Source organism: Calidris pugnax, unplaced genomic scaffold, assembly GCF_001431845.1.
Source record: "Calidris pugnax isolate Ruff unplaced genomic scaffold, ASM143184v1 scaffold208, whole genome shotgun sequence".
Taxonomy (NCBI): Eukaryota; Metazoa; Chordata; class Aves; order Charadriiformes; family Scolopacidae; genus Calidris; species Calidris pugnax.
In genome coordinates, this window is record NW_015090967.1 from 2,223,482 (window position 1) to 2,238,234 (window position 14,753).

The 14,753-nt window shown below is 39.5% G+C and overlaps 1 protein-coding gene across 3 annotated transcripts in view; it reads right to left on the reverse strand.

The window, feature by feature from the left end:
• Positions 1-14,753, reverse strand: part of SLC24A2 (solute carrier family 24 (sodium/potassium/calcium exchanger), member 2) — a 120,246-nt gene that overhangs the window by 91,753 nt on the left and 13,740 nt on the right. The gene's annotated exons all lie outside the window — the stretch shown is intronic.

The window sequence follows — 14,753 nt, forward strand, 5'->3', positions numbered from 1 at the left end:
GAAGTTTTATCCAGAAAAACTTTAACTAAGACTAAAATTTTACTTCTTTCTTCTCTTCCTCCATCCCAACCCATAGAAGGGAGTAAAAATTCAACCCCTGCAGCTCAGAGATTAGGTGTTCCAAGGACCGCATAGCAGTGTCTACCCGTTTTCTTCCATATTATTTTGTTTGCTTGTTTTTTTGAAGAAGGACATTACTTGCCAGTGAAAAAATCTTTCCAATGTGTATTTCATTTCTGTTTAATCTTTGATTTAAAATTATTTTAAGCAAGAATAGTAGCTAAATCTCTGCTTAAAATTTACATATATCGTCTTGGAGAAAAAGCATAGACAATTTACTTCCACTATTTCTGCCTTTGGATTCTTTTGCCAGCAATAGCATTGCAATGTGATAGTATGACACAGTGGTATGATAACTTCAGTAATTTTTTGGCTAAGCCAGAGACACGGACTTCAGGAAAACTGTGACCTTCACATTCATCTTTCAAAATGCCAAAAACTTATGTATCAAAGTTATTACAGAGATAAGAAAAAAGCTGGAATAGCTTGTAGCAGTGAACAGCCCTGTCTCCAGAGCAAGAGGAAGGAAGGAATTAAATCCCTGAGACGGAAATTGTAGCCCATTAATGTTTCTGTACAAAAATAATGGTTTTGAATATCTATTATTCTTTTTCAAGGACAGGAGAAAGAGATCCTGATTTCATATTTCATTACTTTTACAATGGGCTTCAGGTACAACTACATTAGCCATTGTACAATAGCTTTCTGATCATGCTTGCTCTGCTCCCTTGCTCTAGGACCTTCCATGGGATCAGGCAAAGAGACATTTTTCTGACTCAATCCCATCTGTATTGACCTCCTAATATTGTTATTCCACAGAAACCACTAGCATGTTGCATCACTGGAACAAATTGTTCATTAGTGTTACTTCACAAAAAGGTTATAAAATGCATTAATAAAAACTGTTGCATGCTGTTGAATCTGAATGTAAGAAAGCATGAACTGAGGTAAAATACTGTTGTCATTTTCAAGCACTACCTGCCACTGCACAGACCCAGCTTAGACCTATAGGAAATCATTTCTACTCCTGTGATCGGAACATGAATGGCATCAATATTTTGCTGCAAAGCCTAAGGCTTCAAGTAATCCTCAGCATAAATGCCTGTGTGCTAAAGAGGTATGCAAAGTGAGCAGAATCCTTTCATGTGGATCCTCGAAAATTATTTCAGTTGTTGGCAAAAATAGCATTTCACATCTCTAGAAGAAAAAGTGAACCAGTTCATCAGCAGAGCTGTTAACGGTTTGAACTGTAGCGAATGGCAGCTCACTACATCCATCAGGTGCACTGTGATGCCACAGAGAGCACTGGCACAGGGGCTGGGCAGTCCTGTCCCTATGGGATGGTACCACTTCGTTTCCCAAGTGGACCTCTGCAGCTGCTGTCATTTGTTTGATAGTACTTATACGTAAGTTAAAACCATGCAGTCAGAGGAATAAAGCACTTCAAAATGTACTGTGCGCACAATCAAAATGTACTTTGCTCACTTCATAATTGCAGCAGAATGTTAGTTACTTATGACAACATTTCAGAATGCACTAACTGTATGCAACAGACACTGTAAAAAAATAATGGCTTAGGAATCAGGGCTACAGCAACCTGCTATTAAGTATTACCTGAGAAGAGGGGAGACTGCCAATTTTTGTGTGGATTAGCCACATGTGGATTATTGTGGGTCTGCTCTATTGCCATTTTAAGTCATCAATTGTAATGCTTTTTTAAACTAATCCCTTGGTAAATGGATCGCAAAGAACGCAACTTTAAAAGATCATAAACACACCTTCAAAAATTAAATAGCCTACACAATTTGAGCAGCCGACTCATTTAGAATCAGTTTTCCATAATGATATTAAAATATTTAATTAAGAACGTTGTTTATAAAAGGAGTCAAACCCAAATCAGTTTGGGTTTTTTGCAGCCTATTGTCTACAATAATAGATTGTAATCTTATTAATAGAAGAATATTTTATTGCAAGTGTTTCAATAGCAGAACTGAATTAATTGTTTGCATAACTCTACTACAGAATAATGAGCTTAAATTGGAAAATCACATGAAGCATTCTGTGTATTATGGCAAAATGATTTTACTTAACACCTACAGTATTTTGTAGATAAAATGTTAGTGTGTACACAGTAACATTCGATAACTGAAAACTTTTCACTTGTAATTTTGAGTTCATGAATTACAAGTGACAACTGAAAGATCAAGGAAGTAAAATAAAGATAATAAAATCAGCTAAATTATAATAAATAAATTAAAATATAATAATAAAATATAAAAAATGCAACACAAACATAGCTTTTTTCCATCTTACAAAGAATTCTGCTTATACTTTGGACATACAGAAATTACTTATAAATATGTATGTCTATAATTCTTTTTGGAATTTGGAAATACTCTGTTAAAAACACAGCCCACAATTGAGCCTAGAACTTCTGGAGTTAAACACGTCATCCTGTTCTTTTCTTGGAGTATTAATTTAAACTATCCTGCACAGAACTAATTTGCTAGCAGCTGTGTAGCAGAAAATGCCATTGTGAGCTGTTGTAACCATTCAGTTTGAAATTAATAAGGAATCAAAAAAATTCCATTGGTTTGGCTCTTCTTGTGCAGGCTTAGCAGTCACAAAAAGTCATGCCACTCTCATTAACCCCTGTTTCTACCATCTTCCCTTACCACCATGTCAATAGTTCTTGCTTTGCAGGACACTGTTTGCATAGCAAAGGAGCTATATTCCAACACACACTGAGCACAGTGTACACAGCAGAGACTACATAGACTTGGGAACAGCTCCAAGAAAAGCCTTCAGGCCAGTGAACACATTTTAGGTACATCAACCTGGCACTGAGTTCCTAAATGAGGCCCATAGGCTTCCCATCCAGTACATGAAACATGTGCCTCAAAATGGGGTCCTGCTCAGCCCAGAACCCCGAGCAGGCAGTCTCCTGAGACAGACAGCAGGACATGGTGAGGCTAGGGACACAGAAAAAGGAAGGCTTTGGTACCTCGCCCCACGTGGCAGAAAGGTGCAACTTTTTGCTTATGTGCCCCAGATCATGGCTGGCTCCTGAATGTCAGCAATTGTTCCCAGATAGCTAGGCAGGCATTGCTCCTGCTTGCTGAAAGGCCACTTCTGCTGCAGCTGCCCACATTTCAGTGCAGAAGTGCCCACACTGTGGACACACAACCACCACTGCTGCTGCTTTTGAGGTCCCCAGGAAAAATATGTGTGTGGCCCCTCAACCTTGTGTTCATCTCACTGTTTCTCGCTCTCCCTTGCTCTGAAACAGAGCACCCTGGGTCCATGAAAACAAAGAATTCAAAATTCAGTTAAATAATGCTTAAGACATCTATCATGCTGTAGCCCCTCTAGCAGGCAGAGTGGTTCCAGCTGCAAGCCCATGCTGCCCCATGCTTCATCCCCAGGTCGGCAAATCAATGGCAGACCTTCCCCCAGAGAAGCAAAAGAGTGGCCCCAATAGTCTGAGCCTACAGCCTGACAGTTAAAATACTCTCCTGGGAGTCAAGAAAGACAGCCCTGATCTCCCATAGGCAAATCTGAAGTTAGATCTCAAACTTGTTTATTGTAGATTCTGGATTTCAAGGGTGTTATAGAGCCATTTGGGCTGGAAGGAGCCTAGGGAGGTCTCTAGGTCAAGCCTGTGCTCAAAGCAAATGCAACAGTGAATTCAGTCCCAGGAGCTCAGGCTGTGTCCAGTCAGATCTCAGAAAACCTCTGAGGTACTTCATTTGTGAGAAGCCTGGTCCTCTTGTGCGTTTGTTGGCTGACCCATAAAAATATTCCATAATGAGACGCCTCAGGCACTATGCCAGAGTATACGTAACTCGTCTAGGCCGAGGTACAAGCTAACTGCTCAGCTATCGAACACTACCGACAGAGAGCACATGGGAAGATCCACAGTTCAGGAGCACTGGTGTTAGATCCTTCCAAGTTTAGCAAGAGTTTCAAAATCATCAGACTTCAACACATTTGCTCATAATCCCCCTTTAACGGGATGCAGCCATTTCTACCTAAATAACTCCCCTAACAACAGACACTATAATTCACAAATTCACTCTTGGCTAATATCACATAACTAAGAATGACCAAATGACAGTAAAGTTTTCAGAAAAATCATATCGTGAATATAAAGGAATCTTAGTGCTGTTGTTGGCTTATCTGACAGCTAAAATCAGCACAGTACCTAAATGAGATGACAGATACTGTAATTCAGCTTCGTAATAATTAAAAACTTAATTGCTTCTATTGGGAGACTCAATAGAAGTCAGAAGTTAGTCAACACTTGGTTGACTTTGTCAAAGAATCACCCTTGCCAATTAACAGTGCTGCCAAATACAGACTTTCATTTAAAAACCAAATAACCTGTCCTCATGGTGGCAACAATTCCATTCCAAGCCAAACCCACACAGTGTTGTCCTTGTTCAGATACCACGAAGTGCGGCTGCTGCATAACCGAGCTCCACACAACAAATCTGGGTATAACACACTTCACATAACAGTGCTGCTGAATACTAAGTCTGTTAAGGTAAAGAGCAAGTGCCTAAAGTAAGAAAAGAGTAAAATGATACAAAACTAAGTATTTCTGCTTCCTGCTGGATGGCTGGAAAAAATTGTGTTTCTACCGAAAGACGGGGGCATGTCTGTTAAAAGACAACTTTGCTCTGAATCACCAGGACCCACTGACCTGCTCGAAACTGAACATTCTGTGAAATGTGATTTTCTATCCCTTTACAGTGCTGAACTGTTTTATTAACCAGCAGGTACCTGATAGATATGTGGATACCTGCTGGTTAATAAAACAATTCAGCTCTGAATTTCTAGCTATCATGTAGATACTCACTTGAAGTAATTACTAGGCTTTCTAAGCTTTAATATACCAGAGGAAGCATTATCCTTGGTGTCTAGCTCTCTTAAAATTAATTGCCTATTATTCATCATTGTTTCACAAATTTTTGCATAGAATATGATGACATAGGGTTCAAGAATGGATTAAAACATTTGGAACTAGGCCATGTACCCACATTTTGAGCAATGGCACTGTGGAAGAACAAGATACCATTTAGTAAAACTTCTTACCAAAGAGTACTTTTCACTCAGACACAGGTTTACTCCATTTCTTCCTTGCTTTGACGGATGCATACAGTATAATTTACTTGATTTGTTCCCACAGCAATTTGCAGACTGTGCAGATGAGCTCAGAGGTTCCAGCTCCCTTGCCTAACCTTGCTTCTTTAAACACACAGCCTCGGTGAGCTGCTTTTCTGAACAACTTCTACAAACATTAACCATTCATGCTCCCCCACATTAATTGGCATCCCAGTAAATCTTTTATTCTGTTAATATGTAAATGAAGTCCTGCTTCATTTATCATCTTGTTTGCTACAGAATGTGCATGGGCTCCATGCCCTGGCCATTTATTCACTCCTGATTTCAGGATTCAAACACCTCCTCCGTGGAAAACTGTATTCAGAGAAGGATTCCCTGTAGACCTTTAAAATAAAGTTGTTTCACTGTTGTATTTCTCTTCATTCTGTACCCGAGCTATCATACACAAGTCTTAATAGCCTCCTATAAGAACCTAAAAAGATTAAAGTCTAGGAGGGAGTGTGATAGGGTCACAAATGGAAGATTTTGTAGTATTGCTCTGAATGTCTGCTTTCTTATCACCTTCCTGCATACAGGATGAAAGGCTGCTCTGCTTGTGAGGACAGAAAGGTTATCTTCTACCCAGAGAACCATCAAATAGCCAGCTGGATTTATAAGAACTTTCTTCCCAGGTCTTTCAAGTGCTTCCATGAAAGAAGAAATAAACACATGATCCAGCAATATTTAGGTTGTATCTAAGAATGAATTTTCTCCAAACATTTTCTGTCAGGTATCACACACTCTTAGCTCATCATTACCAACATCCATTGCCTTTATCTTACAGTGAGACACAAAGACAAAATGCCAAAGCATTCTCAGATGCACATTGCGTCTGGGCAGGCTTCTACAGCAAGAAGCCTGTTTACTGCAAGTTTAACTGAATGACTTTACACTGCCTATCAGCATGAAGAAACCTGCCTTTGGCTGGACAAGCCACTAGGATAGAAGGGATTGGCCTCACAAACAGCAAGTATGCCTAGTCACAAAGTGCTGTTGCTTCACAGTCCGTATTATGACAGTGAGTGGTAGAACAGATATGTTTCTGCCTCCCTTGTTGAATAACAAACCCTCACAGCCCTACTTAGTCTCACCATAATTTATGCAGAGTGCACAGTTAATTGCAATTCAGTGAGGACTCCTACACAGATAAATCTCCTAGCAAGAAAAATTTAAATCTTACCACATTTGAACTAGACAACTGCTTTAAAATTACCCCTTGACTACTGAATGCAAAGAACTCTGCAGTGCCACAGCAGCTCCTGCAGATAACTGAAAACACCACAGTGCTCTGAATATTGGTGTGACAGCTTTCACTGCCCTCTGCACCATGTCCTAGTGGTGACAGAGTGTGCTGTGATTCCTACGGAAGTTTAAACGTTGGTGTATCTTAAGAGGATTTATTATAAATACTTCTATGTTTAGCACACAGGCATATAGCTATGAGTAGAAAAACCTAAATAAGTAAACTGGTGTGTGTGTCTATTTCAGTCAAGCCCACAGCAGCCAGTGTCTGTTCCTGCCTATTCCTAAGCAACTCATTAAAAACTGCAATTAATCCATTTGCTTGACAGCTGCTATTCATCCTGTTTAACTCTTCTGTAAACTAGTTCTATTTTTATAAAGATTTAGGACATTTTTTTATCATTGGTGCATGGTAGATAGAAAATGGCAATGCTACAGTGCATTTGGCAGTCACTTAATACAATTCAGTTGTTTTAAACCTTTCTACTCCTCCTGATGTGGTGATGTGCTTTCTGCTGGGGGACAAAGAGGGTTGTAGTTGAAATCCTTGTGACTCTGATTTGGATAGTGAAGGTATGCACCAGTTTCTTTCAACTTAGTTTGATTTAAGGCATCATGGCGATGGCCTTCTAATACCTGACACGCAGGTAAGCAGAAAACCATGTCCAACCTTCCCATCATGGCTGCTAGCTAAAGGCTCCCAGACAGAGGTCAATCCCATATTAGTATCCTTGGTCACCCTTCTGAGGACTGTTTGTGCTGCCATATGTAATAATTCTTGCTGGGATAGTCAACAAAGCAGATCTCAAAAAGGTGGGCTGCAGCATCCCACTGCACCTCAGCATGTCTCACATTTGGTCAGCTACTTGTCTCTTTTAGAAAGATCTTCATGTTTAGGGACTGTCAGACATGGTCCAGTAACTGGAATTAAAGCAGCTGATTTGATTATTTTGGATTAGCCACCAAATCTAAGAAAAAAAAAATTAAATGGAAATGTTTTCCTAGCAAATTTTCTCTGAAATTAGCCCTACAATTGACTGAAACCTTACTCCTTACATTAAGTAAAGAATTTTTAAAAACCCCCTTTGTTCAGCTGACTGATATGAGGTGCCTCTGTCTAAACACAGCAGTCTAAGTCTGGTCAAGTTCTATATTTCCCCCCCTCCATGTAATGGAGAGAAAAAAAACCCAAACATTTCCTGGGCTCAACGCAGGAATTTTTGTCTTAGATGCATCTACTTCTCTTCATGGGCTACAGAGACAACCAGATCAAAATACCCATACATACTCATAAAGAGTTTCATGCCAGACAAATCTCACCTCACTGTAAGTGTAAGCAAGCAGACATGACCTTCTATGCACTTTTATTGCCCTCCAAATTGAAAATGCTGCAGAAATTGAAGGCAAATATAAGGGAGGGTTTATTTCATTCTAAGACAAAAAATGTCAAAAATCTGTGAGGCACGCGGGATAAATGTGTTGAGGAAGGAACAGTTGGTAAAATAAAGGTGATAATAACTTATTTTCATTTCATGAGAAAAAAAAATCAGTTGCTCAGAAACAGGCTCTGTTACTAGTAATTTCAGGAAAAAATGGGGGAGACAACTGAATTTTAATGCTGAAAGTTGCTTGGACGTCCAAGCTCTTCATGAGATGCCACTTCTGTGGTAAACAGATCCATTCAGTTAGTCCTAGATAATACTTCAGATACTGCTCACAGAGAAGGCATTTGGTTTCCACTGTGACATGTTGGTGTCGCCAGCTCATATAATGGCAATCTAAAGCAGTCAAGCAACTCATTTTGGTCTTCTTTATGTTGTACCTGAACAAAAGTTCAGCAGAGATTGGTACATTTCTCCGTATGACTTTAGAGTGGGAAAAACAACTGCTTAAAGTAATTCCTGGGGTGCAGTCACATCATTTCATCTGTTTTCTTCTCTAGCTGGCCAGGTACTAAGGTACGATTCTACAAGAAGTATTAACTGTTTGCATTTGGTAAAAATATTTTTCATGTGGTTCGTAGTTTATTATCATTAAAACTGTATTTCCTTATGTCTCACTGGAATAATTTTCTTACACATATACTTACACAGTAGTCTTATGTGCTTTGCTTTTATCTTGCACCCAAGATTCACACGAATCAAGCAACAACAAAACCAATATGCCAATACTACACGTCTACTGCAAAAAGCAAGTTCTTACCAGAAGATAGGTGACTGAGTATGGCTGCTTGTTTCTGCTGGCAGATCACAAAGCTCCTACTATGATGGACAGTTCACCTGCTCTAGTAAGTAATGGCTACAAAAACTTCTCAAAAACTTTCCCCTTATGTCAATAATCTTTAAAAACTGAGTCTATGATCAAGAAAGCAAAATTTCAGAAGTGTTGACACTAGGCTCCCTGCTTTTACCTATAATCACATATATAATAAAAGTAGGTTGTGTCCCCATTAACCTTGCTTCTCCATAATCTCAAGGATGCTTCATACCAGGTTGATGCACCAGCAGAAATCAGAGGAATTAAAGGATTTTTACGATGTACTCCAACTCTCCAGAACTTGGCATTAGTGGTGCTTTAGGTCACCTTGCTTTTTGTTCTCTTGGACTGAATCTTTTCTGGCAGCTCTGCACTACTTAGTTTCTCCAGCAAGAGGAACCCATGGGGATGTCCTGCGCAAGACAGCCAAACTGATCTGTAGGAATGTGTTTATGCTATTAACAAGTGGCATATCTCAAGCATTTTCAACAAATATCTTTTACTTTCTAGGTCCATAAGAAAAAGCTTCCCATTCCCCACTTGTTCTTATTCCATCTGCACCAGAAGGACAGGTTGTTCTCTTTTGGCTTATATCTTGCTCTTTGTGGACAAAAGTTAATAAGTTCTTTTATCTCCGCTCCATATGCCCATTTTCTTTACGTGTTTTTTCTAAGGTATCTTAAATCGGCAGCACAGAGTCCAGGAGACCAATGCTAAAGCAACTCTCCATATCATTCCCCTAAACCAAGTGCTGTTCAGAGCAAGGCCCTCCCTTTCTGAACAGTTATTTAAGCTGAAATACATCAGAAAGTATTTAACCTACAAAATCTAAAACATTGATGCAGGACAAGAGTATCTATAACACAAAATACACAGCATACAAATATACATTGCCCAGTCCTACTACAAAGTGGCTAAAAACTGAACTCTGAGCTTATTGACAATAATTTTGTCAGATATATAATTAGCTACCTTGATGTGTCTGTGTCTCAGCTTAATTTAATTTCTTGCTTGCTTTTCATTTCATGTATAAAACAAATGTGATAGGGGTCTATATAAAACTAATGGTGATCTCAGACAACCCAGAGAAAATTAGCAATCAGATATGAAATTAATGACCTAAAATACTGACAGTCTTCAGTCTCAGGAAACAGGCTTAATTCCTGAATTTGCCCACAGGAAAGAAAAGCAATTGCCCCTTTACCATACCAGGTGTTCAGCGTAGTACACAGACCAGAGAATGCCATAGGAGGAGAGGCTGAGAGAGCTTGGGCTGGTCAGTCTGGAGGAGAGAAGGCTCAGAGAGAGCTTACGTATGTGCATGAATACCTGGCAGGAGGGTGTAAAGGGGCCAGACTCTTCTCAGTGGTGCCCAGGGAAAGGATGGGGAGCAAAGGCACAGACTGAAATAGAAGAAATTGCTTCTTAACCTTTAGAGGAAAATCTTTTTTTACTGTGAGGGTGGTCAAGCAGTGGAACAGGTTTACTGGGGCCAGCATGGAGTCCCTCTCCTTGGCAATATCCAAATCCAATCAGGTATGACCCTGAGCAACCTGCAGTAGCTGAACCTGTCTGAGGCAGGGAGGGGCTGGACAACCTCCCGAGGTAGCGTCAGCTTCAGCCCTGGCCTGATTCTAAATGCAGAACCTCATTAGAGGTACTTTAATGAAAGCTGTTTATTTCAGTAAGCTCGCTGACATTCTCGGACATTGCTCAAAGGAACAATATATACAATCAAGTTCCTTCAGTAAAAAAAAGAAAGCTAAAATTTAAAATTATAATAGTCTTCTCTTGCAAGCTCATGAAAACTAACATAGTCACCTGAATTCCAGAATTTAGGGTCCTGAAGTGGAAAATACTTTTGCAGGTGCGTTCCTTGCAGTATTTCTCTTTACTACTGCCAGAAACTAAAATCATACTATTTGTAAGCATAGTCTGCCTGCTAAAAGTATTTTTTTATTTGTATATTTATGTTTATATCTGCACCTTTGGTAACTTACCGCAAATCATCCCACATACATCTGGGCCTTTACATCAACTTATTTGTTGTACATGATGTACCCAATGACTGATCTTTTCTGGCATTTATTACCTTCTGGCCTAAGGTTGGGTAACAAATTATCTGCACACTCAGGTGAAGGGTGCTTCCTATTACAAATTATTATAATTACTGGGAAGGAAATGTGATATCATATTTTATTATAACTACAGTGTACATGCCCTGGTTCTTTGTTACTTAGGTCTCAAGCCAAAACAACTGCATCTCCCTCTTTCCTCACCCATACATGGCGAAGAAAATGGGAAACATATCTAGAAAAAAAAAAAAAGACATTTAAGATTATCTTTAATTATCTCAACTGCTGTTGAGTAAAACACATTATCTGTTTTCTTGTTCCTCTGAGTAGGCCCGGCTGGGACACAGACTTCCAAGCCGTTCACCTGCAAAGCTAAGAGCTTGCATTTATGTTTTATTGCTGCTCTTTTCAGCTGAGAAGTTGAACAGGACCATAAGGCCCATTAGCTAAGGATCTAGCAAGCAACTGCGTGCCATAGCTTGCAGCAGTGTGGAGAACACGCAGCTCCACAGGAGATCAAGACCCACCAGAAACACCTTGACGAAAGAGCTCTCATCAACAGCAGCAAAACTGGCCTGTTACCGGAGGTGTCATCCCACGAGCCGGAGAAACAGTGTTTTAATAGTAATCTGATTTCATCATCAAAATGCCTGGCTACTGCAGCTCTTAGCTGAAGTGAGAAGCTGCATATGCCTATCAGGACACATAAAAATTGTTTTGGTTTTTTTTTTCAGTGTCAATAAGACTAGAGAAACAAACACCCTCTAGCATTTTATATCTATGCTGAAACAGCAAATCCTCAGCTATCTCTAATGGGCTGAAACAATATCCTCTCTTGATAACTCTGAACTTTGAGGGAGTTTGAATCTAAAAAATTCAGTTTAAAGGCTTTTATGTTTCTAAGGGAAATGTCTTATGTTGACTCACATATTTTCACTCCACGATCCGAAAGAAGGTCACCAGATGGCACTATTACACATTGTCTTTCTGATTTCAGTCTCTTAATATACACAAAAAGTTTTAATTGTGAAAGAACTGGTAGTACTGTTACTGTAGCACTTGAGGTATTTGGAGCAAGTGTGATGAGCAGCATCTCTGTTTTAATCTCTGCAACCTTAACAAATTCTTCCAGAGGAGTTGTCCTCTGAGAACCGGATGCTCTTTCACAGGTTTAAATAGAGACATAACAAAAGGAAAATACTGTTCTTCCATTATTTATGTCTCTCTCTGCTCGAAGACTAGCATGTATCTGTAACGGGAACACATCACAGCAGGAATGCACACACATTTGGCTATGCTGATTTCTCCTCTTCGGTAAGCAGAAACCCTCTGTTGTCATTATACAGAGATTAAATGCCCTAGGCATACTGTAAATATTTACTTCTCTGAATTACACTGACAGAGCGCCAGCATACCCAAGCTGCATCTTGGACCCCATTAAAATGCATCTGCACACCTATTAGCAAAACACTGCATATATGACAGTGAAAGCTGACATTTGAACCTCTCTCCTGATTGTCCTCAGCTCTTCTTTTAACAACATGAGCAGAAATATTAACCTCAAGACTCCTAATTGACATCACACTTACAAATGGCCTGAGCAACTCTTGATATGTATATTTTATAATAGCAAACCATTGCTCATTTCTGTGGCTACTAATTTTGATCCCCTGATATGCGAGTCATGATTAATTCTACAGTGTGTTAGAAGAGTAATTTAGAACAGTAATTTAGACTTGCTAATGTTTTAAGGTTGTAGGGTTCTTTTAGCTTCATTCAGATATGATTTTGTTGAAACCTTACATAAGCTGCATATCCCTTTTTTCCTGACTCATAGGACAAAGAAATAGACCCAATAAATTATTATGTTGCTTTCTGCATATACTATTATATATTTTTTTTCTGAACTATATCCTATACTCCAACAAACTCATAACTGGTGAAACAGTGAAAAAAAAAAAATCAGGCCATGTACTTTTAAGTATTTGATGGAAATGGCCAACTGTCACAAAGAGTCCCAAGCCACACATGGTCGATTGCATCTGATGAAACACAGTCACTCCTCCTATATCTTGACTGTGATTTATGTGATAGCTTCATTAATAAAAGAATTTCACTTCATGACAAGTGTATCATTGGCATACATGCTGTGTTGGAGATGCTTGCAATCTTGCTAAAGAAGACGACTGGAAGACATCAGAAACACAGCTGTTTCTGCTGATAAGGGGCCTAACTTTTTAGTATGGCATCTTATCTTACCTTCTGATGTCTGTTAAACTTATTCTCCTAAATTACAGTTTGGAGGGTGCATGCTGGCCAGGACATAGAACATCCAAGTGGAACTAATCAAAGGCAAGAGAACTGCAACCACAGACCCAGAGGAGCACTGTCAGCAGTCGCCCTACACAGCTCAATCATGTGGAAAACATTTATCCTACTTTTTTTTTAAGCTTTTTTTGCATTTTACAAGGAATAAATTCACCCAGTGGACATACAATTTTGCCTACAGTAGCACCATATTTTGGAAGTACACTGAATAAGGCAGCAAATTTTTTCACAGGAAACAGTGCTGCATTTTACCAAAAGTAAAATTCATAAACAGAGATCGCTTCTGTATATATTTCTGCTCACAGAAACGAGCAGTTCTGCTCAACACTGAGCTTTATATTTATCCCAGGTAGCTTCATGAACTTAAGTAAACTTCTTACACTAGGAGCATAGTGCACATCCTATAGTAATAGTTCTGGTTTTCTCAAGCCTAGAAAAACTAGATGTCCAGCAAAGTTCTCCTTGCTAGATCGATTAATACTGGGCAGTATAGCTCCCTTTCAATACAAAAAATTAGCAAAGTACAGGAGAGTGCCATCAAGAGGCAGAAAATGATACTTCTTTTTCCATGATGTTTGCTGCCAAGCAGCATCTTAACAGTCATCACCTTGTGCACAGTATGCTGCAATTACACTAGTTCTTCTAGCACTCTGAATCCCACTAAAACCAACAATATTCATCTACTGCAAACAGAAAGCCAGCCCCATGCAGCTGGTCAGCTCACTGCAGTGCACAATTCCTGACTGACATTTGGAGCTGAAGGAACAGATTCTTCTCCTGCTCTTGGTGTCAGGAAGCACCCTGCTATGTGGTCTTTCACAGGCTGCCAGAAAGGGTTTCTTGAACCAGTGTCTCAGGAAAGAGTGACACAACAATCTCAGCCCCTGACAGCATCTGGCAAACCTGACACATCAGAACAGAAATGCCAAGATATTAGGAAAACAGGTAAATTGCAACTCCTTGCCCCAAACCTGCTGGTTTCCCTTAATCTCCCTTTGCTGCAAGAGGCTTCGTGAACAAATTGTGACCAGTGTTGGCCCTAGAAGAGGTCAGGGAGCACTGACTGAGGCTTGGCATTGGCCAGTTCCTCCACACTACATCCCCTACACTTGGGAAGAACATACATCTCAGAGGGGTGTCCAGCAAAGGGAAGATGATAAGTTTCAGGTTTTCCATGGCAAATGGACAGTGGTATGTATGATAGAAAATCTGTGGTTAATATGAAATAACAAATGCAGAAGAATAAGGTATGGCATCAAATCCTTAATGTAATGGGAGGAATTTACCTTTTAAGTACTTATTTCTCATTACCAACTTCCTATCCTTATGCCTTACTCTTTTATCCTTATACTGATACAAGACGACACTGTAATTGCTACTTTGATCATTCATTGATTATGTCAAAAAAGGGTAATGGTCAGAACACACTGCAACAAACAGATGATGCTCTACATTTCAGGAGTGAAATGCCATTGGCTTCTTGCTAAGTGCCAACATTGTGTCGCCGATTATTTTAATGGGGTGACATGTAAGGACATCCAGGGTTGTTGGTTTGTTTGGTTTTTTTTTTCACAAAATAAGGTAGGCATAAGATTTTACAAGTCTGAGGGGATCTGAGACATAGTG